The sequence below is a fragment of the Oryctolagus cuniculus genome, chromosome 19, assembly GCF_964237555.1.
Source record: "Oryctolagus cuniculus chromosome 19, mOryCun1.1, whole genome shotgun sequence".
Classification (NCBI taxonomy): domain Eukaryota; kingdom Metazoa; phylum Chordata; class Mammalia; order Lagomorpha; family Leporidae; genus Oryctolagus; species Oryctolagus cuniculus.
This window is the reverse complement of record NC_091450.1, coordinates 55,737,476-55,752,366: the sequence shown is the minus strand read 5'-3', so window position 1 is coordinate 55,752,366 and position 14,891 is coordinate 55,737,476. Positions and strand designations below refer to the sequence as shown.

Genomic DNA, 14,891 nt, shown 5'->3' with positions numbered 1-14,891 from the left:
AGAGAGCAGGAGTCAGCGGCGGTGAAACCGGCTGTCTCAGGTTCGGCCCATCCCCTGCGCCCGTTATCATCTGTGCAGACAGGTGCTTCTGTGGCCACATTTGCCTCTGCCTGTGGGAGGAAGCGCTCCTGATTGCCTGCTGCATTCCAGTACCGAGCCCCAGGCACACGAGTGCCAGTGCAAACATCATCTACAGGGACATCAGGAACTCTCTAATCTGACCCTCAGCACAGTGCTCCCATGAGCTCCCAGTGTGCCCACAGCATGAAGGGCACACGTGCAGCCCAGGTGGCCCTGTCGGCTGTCCAAGGTCACATGGTGGGGAGTGGGGGTTGCAGGGCTAGGCTGCAACCCAGGCTGCCACGTCCTATGCAGGCCACCCTGCCTGGCAGCGGTGACCTCAGACTGAATCTGGGATACCACAAGGTCCTTTCACAAGAGGGAGGAATCTCTTCACCCCTCCAGGCCTTGCCTGGGACCTTGGTTGCCATCATCTCTGCTCAGAGCAGGGCCCAGACGAAGCCTGCACACAGGCACTCAGGCCAGGAATCAGTGCAGGCAGAGGGCAGGTGGTGTCAGCACTGGCCCTCAGGGTCTGCCTCACCTCCAGTGCCCAGTTAAAGATGGACTTACAGAGACTAGAATCTCAGGCAAAAGGGACACGAGTCTTCACACTATAGGCAGAAAATTGTCCAAAAGATATCAGAAGTCGTGGAACACAAAGTACATTCTCCTACCCATGAGTATTCAACAAATAATATGCATCTCAGCTGAACCTTCTGTTATCGATATTTCAGAAAAAACACAAAGCTTGACATTATCCACTGAATATATGAGCAGGCACTTCTTACTATGATAAAAACTGTATCACAGAGGACAAGGGTGGAGGGCGTGTGGCATGGCGGTTCAGACACCACTTGGGATGCCTGCATCCCGTATCAGAATGCCTGGGTTTCAGTCCCTGCTCCACCTCAATTCCAGCTTCCTGCTAACGTGCACCCTGGGAGGCAGGAGGTGCAGTTCCAGCTTCCTGCTAACACGCACCCTGGGAGGCAGGAGGTGACAGCTTGTGTACTCAGGTCCTTGCCACCTGGATCATTGAGTTCTGGGCTCCCATCTTTGAACTGGCCCAGCCCTGGCTGTTGTAAGCATTTGAAGAGTGAACTTGTGGATGGAAGATCTCTCTCCATGTCTCCCTCCCTCCCTCGCTCTCTCTCTGTCTCTCCCTTTCAAATAAAATGAAAAGTAAACAAACAAACAGTCAGTCCCTGAGTGCCGAGTTCTAAGTCGAGGGAAGGAGACAGGGCCTGGCCATGCCCTGGCTGGCTGGCTCAGGGCAGGCGATGTGCACCCCTCAGTCTCCACCCTCTCCGTGAACAGGCACCTGCAGCATCAGCATCCCACCATGATGAGAACTCCTACCTGGTGTCGGCTTTGGGCCTCATTCACAAAAGGAAGCCTCATCAATTGCTGAAGAACAAAGAACAGTAATGAGGCTGGATGCTGGGCACGAGCCACAAGGGCAGAGACTCCAAGCCAAGCTCCAAGGCCTTGAGTTTAAGGCTCTGATGTCTCTGTCTTTGAATCCTTAATAATGTTGTAACCAGGGGCTCCCCGATCCCCTGCTGTGCTGGGCCCTGTGGATCACACAGGTGGCCTCAAGAAGAGGAGCCTGGCCTCCAGCCCCTAAGCCCTCTATACAAGTCTGCTCTAGAGCCTCTCTGGCCCCGCCTTCCCAGTGCACAGTCTTTGCTCAGGTTCAAAGGGGAGGTACCCAGGAGCACCTCTTCCACCGACATCCTGTCTCCCTGTTTGACTTCCTATGCACTTGTCCAGCCTGCACGAACTGGGTGGGTAGGGGCAGGCTGCAACCCTCTGGCTTAGCTCAGTGCAGCCCAGTGTCAGCATGCTTGGAACACTTAGACTAGCCAGGAACTTGGCTCACATGATTCACTGAACACTGACAGTAAAGGACAGAATGGTGTACAGGTGGCTGCCACACCACCATGAAGCCATGACGCTGTACCTGAGCCCTTAGGAGCCAGGTGTTATCTGCAGCTAACTGGGGCCCACACCAGCTGCACGTGCACATTAGAGCAAACCAGAGAGCACCCCTGGGAGCGGGACACTTGGTCTGGGGATATGTGAGCCCAGCTCTTGGCTTTGCCACTAAGCAGTTAAGTAACCTATAGGAAACCATCTCTCTGAGTCTGTGTTTTTCCGTCTATAAAAGGAGATAAAAATCAACTCCTCTAAAATTAATGCGACAACTAAAGGCACAAAAATATGAGCCAGCCTCTTCTCAAGCAGCATCTGAATGAAGAAGTGATCTCCAGGGACAGAAAGCACAGGTCTGTCTAGGACTCCCACCTTGGTCTCGCCCTGTAGCTGAACAAACAACTTTACTTCCAAAGACGCACTGTTTTCAGGGAGTTCTGACAACCTGCAACTTGTTGGTGATGTTTACAGTGAGGCCCTACTAGGAGCTAAGGCCAGCTGGTGCTGGAGTTGCAGGAGGAACACTACGATGATGAGCTCCACACAGCACTCCAGTGTCCCTTCTGCGGGGAACAACGCGGCACTGTGGACAGCACAGACTGAGCAGCGAGGCCACTTCTCCTGGCAGTGAGGTCCTGGACAAGCCCTGTCCACTCCATTCACTCTTTCATTATGCTGTGGCATTGGGGACAGGATAGGGAGCAGCACAGAGCTCCTGGCCTCTTGCTACATTGCAGGAGGGAAGCCATAAAGAGGCAAATGTCTAATTGAGTTAAGGAAAGGCACTACCGAGGGGCAAGCTAGGGATGCTGAGGGCAGGGTGGCCTCCAGAGTGCTGGGAGCAGCAGATTCCCCCTCTGAGAAGACGATATTTGAACAGAGACCCAAGCAGCATGACTGTGAGTGAGGCAGCGACAGCAGCGGGACGAGTTCCATGCAGAGACCAAAGCCGTGGGACTGGGACAAGTCATGTGTTCAAGGACCAGAAAGGAGTCATGTGGCTGGATCTGAGAAGCAGAGGTGAGAGAGGTGGGGGGGTGGGGGAGTCAGGACAGGTAGGCAGCTGAGGTGGTATGCGAGGCAGGGCCTCTAATTAATGAAGGTGCCTTTTCCCTAAAAGGAGGCACAGCAATCAAAACCAGAAATAAAGAGGCAGCACAGAAAGTGCTGAGGATCAAAAACCGAGAGCGAGAGAGCTGCCAGCAGCCTTGGGCCTCCACACCAGGAGGGGACCAAGGGCAGTCGGCCTCTGGGCAGGGCCCGGCCTTCCCTAAGCTTGGGCTCCTTGTCTAGGAAATGCAGGCCCCTGCCCTTGTAGATCTGTCATGGGGACACACAGGCCAACCAGCATGACAGGCAATCCCCACCCCATATGCAAGTGGACACTGGTGTCTGTCTCCAGGGCAGTGAGGGAGAGAGCTCAAGCCACGGCCAGGCCTTGCAAAGGTCACCCGCACACAGGACAGGGAGGGCCTGGGGCACACTGTGCCCTGGGTCAGTGACAGGAGAGACATGAGCGGTTGCAGCCTGGGAAGGGGCAGGGAGCTTGGAGCCAGAAGGGCAGAGGTGAGGTCTTCAAGAGAACCAGGGTTCTGCTCCCCCTCTCCCTGCGTTCACGGGGAAACGGCACCAGGGACACGACCCAACCCCAGAGCAGAGCTTTCTCTGCTGGGTGGGAAGTCAGCACGGACCATGTGAGATCATGCTTGTCTCCACTGCCACTCTGACATCATCTGTGTTAAGTCTCAATAAACACAGCTCTTTCCAGTTCCTGGGACTTTCCTGAAAATGCCGTCAATGAAATAGAGCGTTAAAACTCAGCTCCACGGGCAGCTGCCTGCCAAAGGCAGCAAACCAGACAAGCTTCCGTGGGAGGAAAGGCACACATGCGGCCAGCCTGGAGCTTTGCGCTGACATCCAGAGGTGCCAGGGGCAGTGGGAGGCAGGGCAGGGGGACAGAGCTGGGGCCATGGGGCCTACCTATCTTCTTGTTGCATTCTTCCCTGAGGTCGTGTGCGATGACCGGCGAGTAGATGAAGGGGCTCTTGGCCAACACGTTCTGACCCAGCAAGCTCTTTCATTGTCTGTGGCTGGAGGCTGGTGGGGAGGTTCAACAGCTTCACACGCCTGTGACAAATGGCACAAAGACATCAGCGGTCACGCTGGCCTGGCCTCAGGGAAACAGGACGTGTGGGAGCAACAGTGGATCGGTCAGAGGAGATGAACCAAAGGAAGGGAAAGCACTCAAAGTCAGCAGCAGGGCAAGGCAGCCGAATGCCACACACAGTGAGCCCAGGATGGGGGCACAGCCACTTTCCCCTGGCCCCACAGACAAGGCCCAGGATGAGCCCCCACTGCTACTGCAACCAGCAGGCTGGGCTGCCCTGGGCTCAGGAGGTCAGAGGCCAACAGCAGCCCTGCTTTCCTGTCAGTGCCACCTGACCCTTACCCTGCCTCCCTGGAGTGGGTTGGCTCACAGACCCTCAGAACCAACCCCACACTTCATCTGTGTGGTCTCACTGACGCATCACATCCACCGTCAGCTTGGGTGCCGTTAGTATGATCTCCACATAACCAGTTATCAAACAAGAGATTAAGTGCACAGCCCAAAATCCCATGGCTGGACATGGATGACAGCAAGAGATGCTGGCTCTGAAACCATGGCGGTGGTGGTGGGGGGTCTCTCCTGGGAGATAGTCTTGGCAAGGTGGTGGATCAGCTCAGGAATATTGCTAAGGAAACCTCTTTGGATGGGGGAGAACAGGTATGACAACAACACTGCCGGCAACGCACCTGCATGTCCCTCCACCCCCACCTCCCAGAGATAAGGCCATGGGAGCAGCTCTGGCCACCAGGTGAGGAGTGGGAACCATGCAGCTCCCTCCCAGAGGAAGCCTGGGCCTCCTGCTTTCTCCTTCCACAACTGTAAGGCCAGACGCAGGGAAGGTGAAGCAACCAGGATCACAGAGCAACCCCAGGGAGTTCAGGGGCCTGGAAAAGGGCCCAGCTGGCATTAGATTTCATTGCAACAAAGCACTAAGTCTGCAATGAGACTGCAAGGGAAATTTCTGCTACCGTGTAGCCCAACCTCTACTGGAGAATGAGGACTGCCGTACCAAACCCACGAAGCCACAGCCTTGCCGGGCTGGATGGGGTCTCCAGATGCCTTGTACAGTCCTCTTCCCTACCTGCTACATACACTCACATACAGCATCCCCACTGCACCCAGCAAAAACACCCGACAACTTCCCATCCCCATCTTTGCAGAGTCTGGGTCACAGCTGTGATTTTCAGCCAGTGTCCACGGCATTCGCAGGCAGGAGCTGCAGCTCACAAACCAGCATCCTGAAAACCACGGGTTATGTCGAACATGCCCCGTCCGCCCCCCTTCTCCTGTGGGCACCCTGTGTCCCGTTTACCAGAGAGCGTCAGAACTACGCGTCTTTTGTCTGCTTCAATTCTGCTGGAAGCTTGCAGAGGACAGCTGCACCAGAGCCCTCTCTGTGTCCCCGCCAGGCACCCAGTCCAGGACTCAGACTTTGAATAGAATCCCAAGCTTCCAAATCTTTCAGAAGCTAAGCTCAAGGCTAAGCAGCTCATTCCTGACTACTGCAAATCCAGCCCTGTGAACATTCTGGAAATACCAGCTGCACAATCCGTGGACTCAGACAGGCCCCTCTGAAGGCTAGGCTGAGCCTCAGGCCCACACCCGGCCACCTAGGGACCTGCCTGTGGCCAGTGCTCACCATCTGCCTGGGAGACATTCTCAGGTAGGAGAAAGACCATGACCACAGGGCAAGGAGTTGCCAGCGTCCAATCCCAGAGGCCACTGGCACTGCGTGGCCCTCGGCTCTTTCACTGGAAAGGTAGGAAAAGTGAGAAGTCCCTGAAAAATAGTAAGATCCCCATGTACCTCAGCAGTCACTCCAAGACTAAGCTGGGAAACACATGTCAGGCACCTGTATTAGCACCTGACACGTAGTAGGTCAACACAATCCCCTCCTCTGCCCCTTCCGAAAACAACATTTACTTATGCACACACAGAGCAGAGTCCCTGGTGTAAAAATCACAGCACTGGACCGCAGTGAAGACATGAGGTTCTGGATCCCTGCTGCTGACCCCTGGGCTAGGACACAGTTGCTCTACACCTGAGGGTTAACTCATGTATAAGACAATTCAGGTCTCTTGGGACACAAACAGCTTCCTACTCCACACCACAGTCACCACCTAAACATGAACTTGGCTGTACTTCCAAGGAATCATCACTGTAAGCAGAGAAAAATCTAGATCCACCTAAAGTGTTCTTAAACATGGAAAAGGGATGGGCATTTGGCACAGCAGTTAAGATGTTACTTGGGACACTAGCAGCCCAGGTCAGAATGCCCGGTTAGAGTCCCAGACACTCTGCCTCCTGTCCAGCTTCCTGCTAGTGCACATCCTGGGAGACAGCAGATGATGGCTCAGGTACTTGGGTCCCTGCCACCCATGTGGGAGCCTGGAGGGAATTCCTGGCTCCTGGCTTTGGCCTGGCCTAGCCCTGGAGGAGGCAGGGAGTTAAAAGGCAATAGAAGGGGAAATCTCTTTAAGATGGCCCAGAAGGCTTCCTTCCCCCCAAAAGCTGCCTTGAGCAAGACAAAAGTGCCAATCCCACTCCTTTCCCATGAGAATAGCAAGGAAGCAGTGATTCCACCCTCTGAGTTTTCAGTTTACAGTGAAAACAGAAAGAAGGCCCTTTTTGTTTTATCATGAGCAGGCAAGACAGGACAGACAAGATTACAAACCCAGCCTTTTGATGCGTTTTGCCCCAGCCTCCTAACGGACTGTTAGCTACTATTCTGTTTTTCACCCCTGAAGTTGTACTTAAGAGACTGGACAGACACAGTTTCTGGGGCTGTGTCTCTTGGATAACCCTCCTGGCTGCAGTGGCAGCAGGTTTCTGACTTAAATAGAGCTTGCTTTGCTCACTGCTGTGTCTAGGTGGAAATGCTTCTTTCGTGGCAAAGAACCGAGGATGCCTTTCTTCACTGTTTTTTTACCCATAATACTGGCTGTGGCAGCCATTTTGGAGAGTGAACCGGCAGATGGAAGATCTCTCCCTCCCTTTCTCTCTCATTCTTATTCTCGCTCTCACTCTCACTCTCTCATTCTCTGTCTCCCTGCCTTTCAAATAAAATGAAAATAAATTTAAAATTTTTTTAAATATGTAAAAGCATTCCAAGAGCTCTTGAGGCAACAGTCATTCTTCGTTCTTGAGTGTTGGTTATGCATGAGATCAGAGGCCAAAAAACTCATTTACCTGTACACATGTGTGTACTTCTTGGTATGTATACTTTTTTCAAAAAAATTAATTTTTAATAAATGTGAAACTACATATTATATTGTGTCTTTTTTATCTTTATTTATTTATTTATTTTTGACAGGCAGAGTTAGAGAGAGACAGAGAGAAAGGTCTCCCTTCCACTGGTTCACTCCCCAAATGGCCGCTATGGCTGGCGCACTGCGCTGATCTGAAGCCAGGAGCCAGGTGCTTCCTCCTGGTCTCCCATGCGGGTGCAGGGCACAAGGACCTGGGCCATCCTCCACTGACTTCCCGGGCCACAGCAGAGAGCTGGACTGGAAGAGGAGCAACCGGGACAGAATCCGGCACCCCAACCAGGACTAGAACCCGGAGTGCAGGCACCACAGGAGGAGGATTAGCCAAGTGAGCCATGGCGCCAGCCTTCAACAATGTTCCTTGGAGGGGAGGGCTCTCAGGGCAAGGTCAGCCAGAAAAGTACCCTTGCTTAGTGGTCATAGCTCAAGTTTTTGCATCTATGTCATTTTACAAAATATGCCCCCCACCACTACCACAGAAAATGTCCAGGGCTCCTGCCCTAAATGCAACATAATTTGGCACAGATAACCACAGAACTCACGCTTTCGGCCTGTGACACTGCCTATGGCGGAGCAGGATCCCTGGGGTAAGGAGTCCCAGAGAAGGAATGTTCTTCCAGATTCTATCTGGAAAGCCTGGCTCTGCTCAGCACACTGTGGCTAACTGGAATCAAGCAAAGCAACCGTGGGATGCTAATTAGCAAACTGACAAAAAATCAAGTGGGCAGGAGGGAAGAGACAGGACAAAGAGCACTCCTTTTTCTCTTGCCCTCTTAGTTCCTCAGCCTGCCTTCTAGGGAAGCGTGGAAGACAGCACTGGAGAGCAGGTAACAGAAGGGCGATGGCTGTGAGAAGCCTCACCAGGCCGCAGGTGGAGCAACAGGGAAGCCGCCCATGCTCCAGGTCCTGCACTGACCACACTGCAGAGGAGGACAAGACCTCCCTGCTCTGACTTCCGAATGCTACAGACATTCCTCACTGGCTCCAACAGCCCTGGTTTGAGAACTACTTCCAGGAGGATACCAAGTAGGGGAGAAAATGCAGGACCAGGGCTTACAACTGCTGAGAGCACAGGGCCAGCACCCTGGGGGCACCTGTGAGGCTGACAGCTTGCCTCAGTGCTGGGCCTCTCAGCCTCTTTGTGATTAAATGTGTATGATCCCCCCTCAAGCTGCATAATTAAACCTAAACTTGAAGTTGCAAAAGCACCAAAGGCACTCAGAACTCTAATTGGGGGATTTAGATCCTTAGATTCTTAGAAATTTCAATACATTCAGTAACTCTAGGGCTCTTTGCCAGGTGCAAGGAGCTCAGCAATAGCTCCTAAAAAAGCAGACTCCCTGCCCACATCACCACCCCAACTCGGAGGCTCACTGGGGAGTGGGAAATGGCACCTATTTCTTCTTTAATAAGATGTGCTTTTGGTCTGCATGGTTATTTGTGGCTGGTGCTATAACTACTGGTCATCCCCCTCTGTAGGCAATTCTGTGGAGAATCAAGCGGAAGGCTTGTAATCTGAGCTGGCTGTCCTCGGCAGGACCTCCAGACAGCAGTGCCCACGGAGGGTTTGGCAGCCCTCCTGGCAGTAATCCTTGACCATGACTGAGTCCCTGGCAGTTAGCACAGAGCCAGACCCATCTTGGGCACTCAATACATATTAGATTAATTGACTTCTGCAATAGAATTAAAATAGAAATGCACTTTGTCTCCTTTTTTATTATTAATTTGCATCATAATTACTTGAAACCATTTAGGGGTGAGGTTAGTTCAGGTTCTCCTGCTCCAGAGAAGAGGTAAGTATTTTCCTATAAATTGCTAAAACAGCTTTACCGTCAAAAACTAAGAGACCTCAACAGAAAAGAAAATGGCTTCAATCATCTGTTCTGGCACCAGAATCACAAGGAGGTGACTCTCCTCAGGTGCGTCTGACAGCCCTATACAGCAGGTGTGATCATTCACTCACCAGCGCAGGTATCTTCCAAGCAGCTGACTGCCTAGCACTAACAAGGTGCTTCAGTCTCCAAATGCACCTCCGCTGAGGCTGCCTGGAGCTAGCAGGGGGCCGTGCAACACCTGATGTGAATATTTTTTAAATTAAGCATTCCTGGGCATAGGACTTTGAAATCATTGGCTACTACGTTAAAATAGCCGCAGACTTGATTTCTGAGGAAGACTATGGCCCAGTCCACAGAGCTGCTGTATAGGACTGGTCAGCAAAATACCTTGGACAAATACCCATGAAGAAAGATGGGTTTCTGCAGATCACTGTTTTTGGAGGTTCAACTCCAAGGTTGGTCGCGGCACCTGTTGTGCATCTGTGAGGGTGGCAGATGGCTGGGTGGAGCGCACACAGAAGAAGGACCCCCTGGCCAGCCAGGAAGGGGACACAACAGCTGGGCCTGACTCAGGCATCCACAATCACATGAGAGCTATCTTTTCCGGGCAACACCCACCAAAGACCTGGGGATCTCCCAGTAGGCACTCTTAGGCCGTGGGACTGCGTGAGGCTTCCACCCTCACAGTCCCATCAGTGCAGGACTCTGGGGTTTAAAGCCCCGCATGAGTTCAGGACTAACATCATGTTTCAACTGTGAGGATGAGAAGCAAGACTGAGGAAGAGCAGACCACCTGTATGCAGTGCCTCTAGTTAAGCATCCCACACCAGCTCGCTGGAGGACTGCCGGGAACCAAGCACCTGTGACAGGCAGCTGCCGCCCTCAGTCAGCACCCCCACCCCCAGCCACTTCTTTCTGATGCCTGAGAACATAACTCTGCGAGGTGCTGCCTGACTCCTGCCAAAAGCTCACTTAGGAGAAATCACATTCACCAGGCAAAGCTGATGTGTCAGCAGTCCACCCGTCATTTTTGACATTCTCAGTGGTGGTGCCGGAGCAAGCCAGACAGCAGCCAGCCAGGCACACCGCTGGTCATCAGTGAGCACACTGGGGTATCACACCCTGCATGTGCACAGCCGCCTGCTGGGATTGAAGGAGACCTCTGCAGTGATGTTGTGCAGGAAGCCATCCCCTGCACCCCAAGGTCACCTCACTGAGACCCCATGAGCCTTGTCACCACGAAGACGTGTCTCCCCAGTGTGACGGGACCTGTCTGCTCATGAGACAGAGGACCTCAGCACCCAGCAGGCTGACTTCCTGTTGGCCACAGCCGGGTCATGCTTTGCCCCTTCCAGCCCTCACATGGTACCTTAAGACTTCCAGGTACTAACAGAACTTGTCCTTTTATTTTCCCATCGCGCCCTTGCTTTCCCATCACTCTGGCAGGACTATTTTTAATGTATATTTATGTGTGCTGCTGCAAACACTCTAGGAAATAAGGCAGAATAGTACCCGCACAATAACCACTTGAACCATTTCTAGGCGACCCAAGCATGCTAGACTAACAGTCTAAGGCCGAGTGTCTTCATTGATCCAAATGCATCCAGCAGCACCCACCCCCTTCCCTTCCTGCCCCTAACAAGTCAGTCCTGATGCCACCAGACAGGACAGAGCCAGGTGGGTGCCTGCACCGGCCCAGCACGGATGACGAGGTCCAGGCAGAGCAGGAAGGGCCCATGGGCTGGGTCCAGCAGCACCCCAGCAGAGGCAGGCAGAGCTACACAGGGAGACACATAGGACAACAACAGGTGACAGACGAGAAAACAGAGAAGTAGCTGTTCACGAGAGTGGAGGGCAGGGTCCTCACGACCAGAGAAGGGGCTGTAGATGTGAGACACCTGAAACACAGCCTGCTAGGCTGGGCTGCAACTGACTGCAGGGCTGGAGCAGGGGAAGTGTTAGATAAGATGAACCCTACGCATGTGACAAAGGACACAGCAGACTTCTTGAAGGGGCCCCCACTGGCCAAATCAGAAATGATGGAAGCATCACAATAACAATAGGATGGAGTTTATCATATAATAATATATTACAGGACACCATAAGTATACATATAGCAAAGTAGGCAGATGGATAGATGGGTGGATGGACAGACAGTGGATAGATAGAAAGATGGATAGATAGAAAGATGGTCAGATAGATTGGTAATCGACAGATATATAGACAGATGGGCAAACAGAAAGGTAGGTGGGTGGATGGATAGATTAGATAAAGACAGATGGGGAGAGAAAGACAGGAAGATGGATAAATGGATGGATGGACAGATGAGAGGGTGAGAGTGACAGGGACAGAGAGAGAGGATAGACAATCAGATGAGAGACACGTGGACCAACACAACCACTCCTCATTTCCTAGCTCTAGCTCTAAGTAACATGAATTTTCAAGAGTAAATAAAGTCACATTTCATTTCATAGGGAACGATGGATTTAATTCAGCTGACATAACTTAATACTTGTATGTATAGGCAAAAGCATTAACTGGCAGGAAACGGTAAAGTCACTTTAATCAGTGCAAGAGCTCCCTGGAGCTTCCAGGAGAACACAGACCTGCAGAGACCTCTGCTGCTTACACTGCACTTCCCCAGCGTCTCACTCAGTCCTCACAGGAGCTCAGCACCAGTGGCCTCACTTTGGGGGGAGGAGATGAAGGCAAGGAAAAGCTAAATGGTTCTTTCACAGCCACATGATTAATTACAGAAAACAGAGTTTGGACTCAAGTCTACTGGGCAGAATCCTATGGTTTTTCCAATTTTACATTAAGGGAAGTTATTGATGTTTGGCCTTAAGAAGTTACATCAATAACTGTTAGCTACAGTTCCTCCTTCCTGAAGCCCAGGGAAGTGCTTACACATCAGAGGCCTGTGACAGAGAGGGATTCAGAGGAGGAAGCCCACACGGCCTGTTCCAGAAGCATGACCCGGGGTATATCTCTGGAGGAGAAAGATCTTACTTGGACAAGGAGAAGAAAAACATTAGAGGCTGAAGAATTACAGAGCAAGGACATCACGTTTGTCCTAATTCCTTATCTTTCCAAGCAGGGAAAACTTAGGAGAACAGCACAAAAGCAAAAGCTGGCAAGCACATTAAAGTAAGTGAATGTGTATCTGTGCATGACAATTAGTCTTGGATAAAAACACAGGCCCCCAGACCCAGCCCTCCTAGGCAGAACATGTCACAAGTTCAGGAAGAGGCTACACAGCTCATAAAACACAGCACACCCCCACTCTGTGGTGGAGCTTCCTGTTCAAGGCCTCCCTCTCAGAGGAGGGAAGGGCAGCTCCCACCAGTGTGCTGACTTGCCCCACAGCATGGCAGTCTGGACATGAAAACTGGCCTCTGTGCCTGGGGCAGCATGGCAGGCTGAGTGGGTTACAACGCACGACATGGGGCCTGGACTGAGGGCGGACTCCTAACGTCCACTCCCCCACTCCGCCCATTGGCCAACAGTCCTGAGGCTTCACCTCCGTCATATAGTTCAGGGGTATGGACCTGGGACGGTGGAAAGCATAGGGACACTTGTAAAGGCCCCTGAGAGGGTGGACCCTACCTTTCCTGGCTGGGCCCTCGAAAAGCAGACAGACAAGAACACAAGGCCGTTCCGGGAGGAGACCCAGCCACCTCTGCTCTCGCACAGCTGCTCGCACCCTGGGGACCCTTCCAGACTGTCCGCACTGCACGACCGCGACTCCACCCGCGCCTTCAGGACCCAAGAGCAACAGGCACGCCTGCAGCCAAGATACCCAGCGGGACACTGCAACAGCCTCGCCTCACTCACCTCCAAGGGCGGAGGGGGGGCGGTCTGCCAGCGGGACAGAGGTCCGCGAAGGCTGTTGCTTCCCGAAGGGGCAGAAGAATAGAAACGCGCCTGGGAAATGGCGCGGCAGCCTCCGACACGCAGCCTCTCCTGATGCCAGCCTGACCCGGGGGCCGCTGGGTCTCCCTCAGGCTCAGGCTCGGCCAGCAGCGTCGAAGAAGGCTCCTCTCCTCATGGCTTGCACGGGCTCTCAGGCAGGAGTAGACGTGGCACTGACTCCCAGCGGAGCACCGCTGGGCAGTCGGCGCCAGGCGTGCCGGTGCACTTCTGGGTCACAGCGCCAGGCGCAGATGCACTCCCCACAGGCCATCACATGGCACCCCAGGACGCTTCTGCACACTGCTGCATCCAGCGTCTGAAGCTCCAGGGCCGCTTCCAGTCCCGCCTCTCCAGGCGGTGACCCAGGGACACAGACGCTGAGAGCCCATGTTCTCTGGACCCCACCTCCATGTCTCACGGGAGTCCTAATTGCAGCTCCTGCCTCCTGACTCCTTCCTCCTGCCTCCTGCCTCCTGGTTTCTGCCTGGCCCAGCGCTGGCCATTCACTGGAGCCACTTGGGGAGAGAGGCAGTACAGGGGGCCTCACCAGCACTCTCTCACACTCTCTCTCTCTCTCCATGTGGAGGTTCACCCCCGAGCTGGCTACAAAGGCCGGGACTGGCACAGAAGCCAGTGGCTGAAGCAGAAGCCAGGGACTTTAGCCGCTGCTCCATTCTGGGTTCAGGGGCCTAAGTCCTTGGGCCATCTCCTTCTGCTTTCCCAGGCCTGTAGCAGACAGCTGGATCCCACGGTGAACGGCTTCCGGGAGGGTCGGCACTGTGAGGTAGCGGGTAAAGCCAAGGCCCACAGTGACGCCACCCCATATGGGCGCCGGTTCGAGTACGGCTGCTCCACTTCCGATGCAGCTCTCTGCTGGGGTCTGGGAAGGCAGAAGAAGACACCCAAGTCCTTGTGCCTCTGCACCCATGAGGAGATCCCGGCGAGGCTCCTGGCTCCTGGCTTCAGATACTCTCAGCTCCGCCCATTGCAGCCAATTGTGTAGTGGACCAGCAGCTGGAAGACTTCTCTCCAAACACACACACACACTCCTTCCCTCCCTCCCTCCCTGTCTCCCTCCCTCCCTACCTCAAGAACCCTCTGTGTGTAACTCTTATGCCAAGTAAATAAATATGATCTTCAAGAAAAGTAAAAAAAAAAATTAAAAAAGGAACCCATAGCTATAAATAAAAAACCACATCAAGGCCAACTCCTAGAGTTACTTTTTGTTTTTAGAAATCGGTATTATTTACATTACCTACCCTATTAACCCAGAATTTGAAAAAGAGTTTAACTGGGTCTTAGAAGGGATTTTGGTACCCAGTCATTCTCTTCTTCCTTACAAACATTCTGCGTGGCATTATCTCTGACTTGTGCATGAGGAAATCTTTGGAATGTACTTATTCAGACACTTACGTACCCACGCACACAAGGACTTGAAACACCTGGGATCTACAGAGTTCTCCACGGAACACAGGTCTGCTTCCACTCACCGCCCCCCACAGTCTAGCCCTGCCTTTAAAGTATGGATCATGTTGGACACAGGCCAAATCGTGTCTCCCACAAAGCAAGAGAGAATACAGAAAGGTAGCATCGGAGGTCACTGCTGACATTTGCTACATGCACATTATCATGTTGCTACTTTTTCTCTCATTCCTCAATGTTAGATACAAATTGGGAGGGAGGAAGTCTAACTATCCCTATTTGCAGATGACATGATTCTCTATATAGGAGATCCTAAAGACTCCACTAAGAGACTATTGAAACTCAGAGTAG

At 52.8% G+C, this 14,891-nt stretch overlaps 1 protein-coding gene across 41 annotated transcripts in view; it reads right to left on the bottom strand.

The window, feature by feature from the left end:
• The window catches only part of LOC127489004 (trafficking protein particle complex subunit 9-like), a 279,821-nt gene that overhangs the window by 206,709 nt on the left and 58,221 nt on the right, over nucleotides 1-14,891 (bottom strand). Inside the window, exon 2 of one of the 41 annotated variants that reach the window (XM_070063891.1) lies at nucleotides 3,979-4,125. The exons of the other annotated variants lie outside the window; for them this stretch is intronic. The gene's annotated coding sequence lies outside the window, so the exon portion shown is untranslated. The remainder of the gene's footprint in view (nucleotides 1-3,978; nucleotides 4,126-14,891) is intronic. 41 annotated transcript variants of the gene reach the window in all.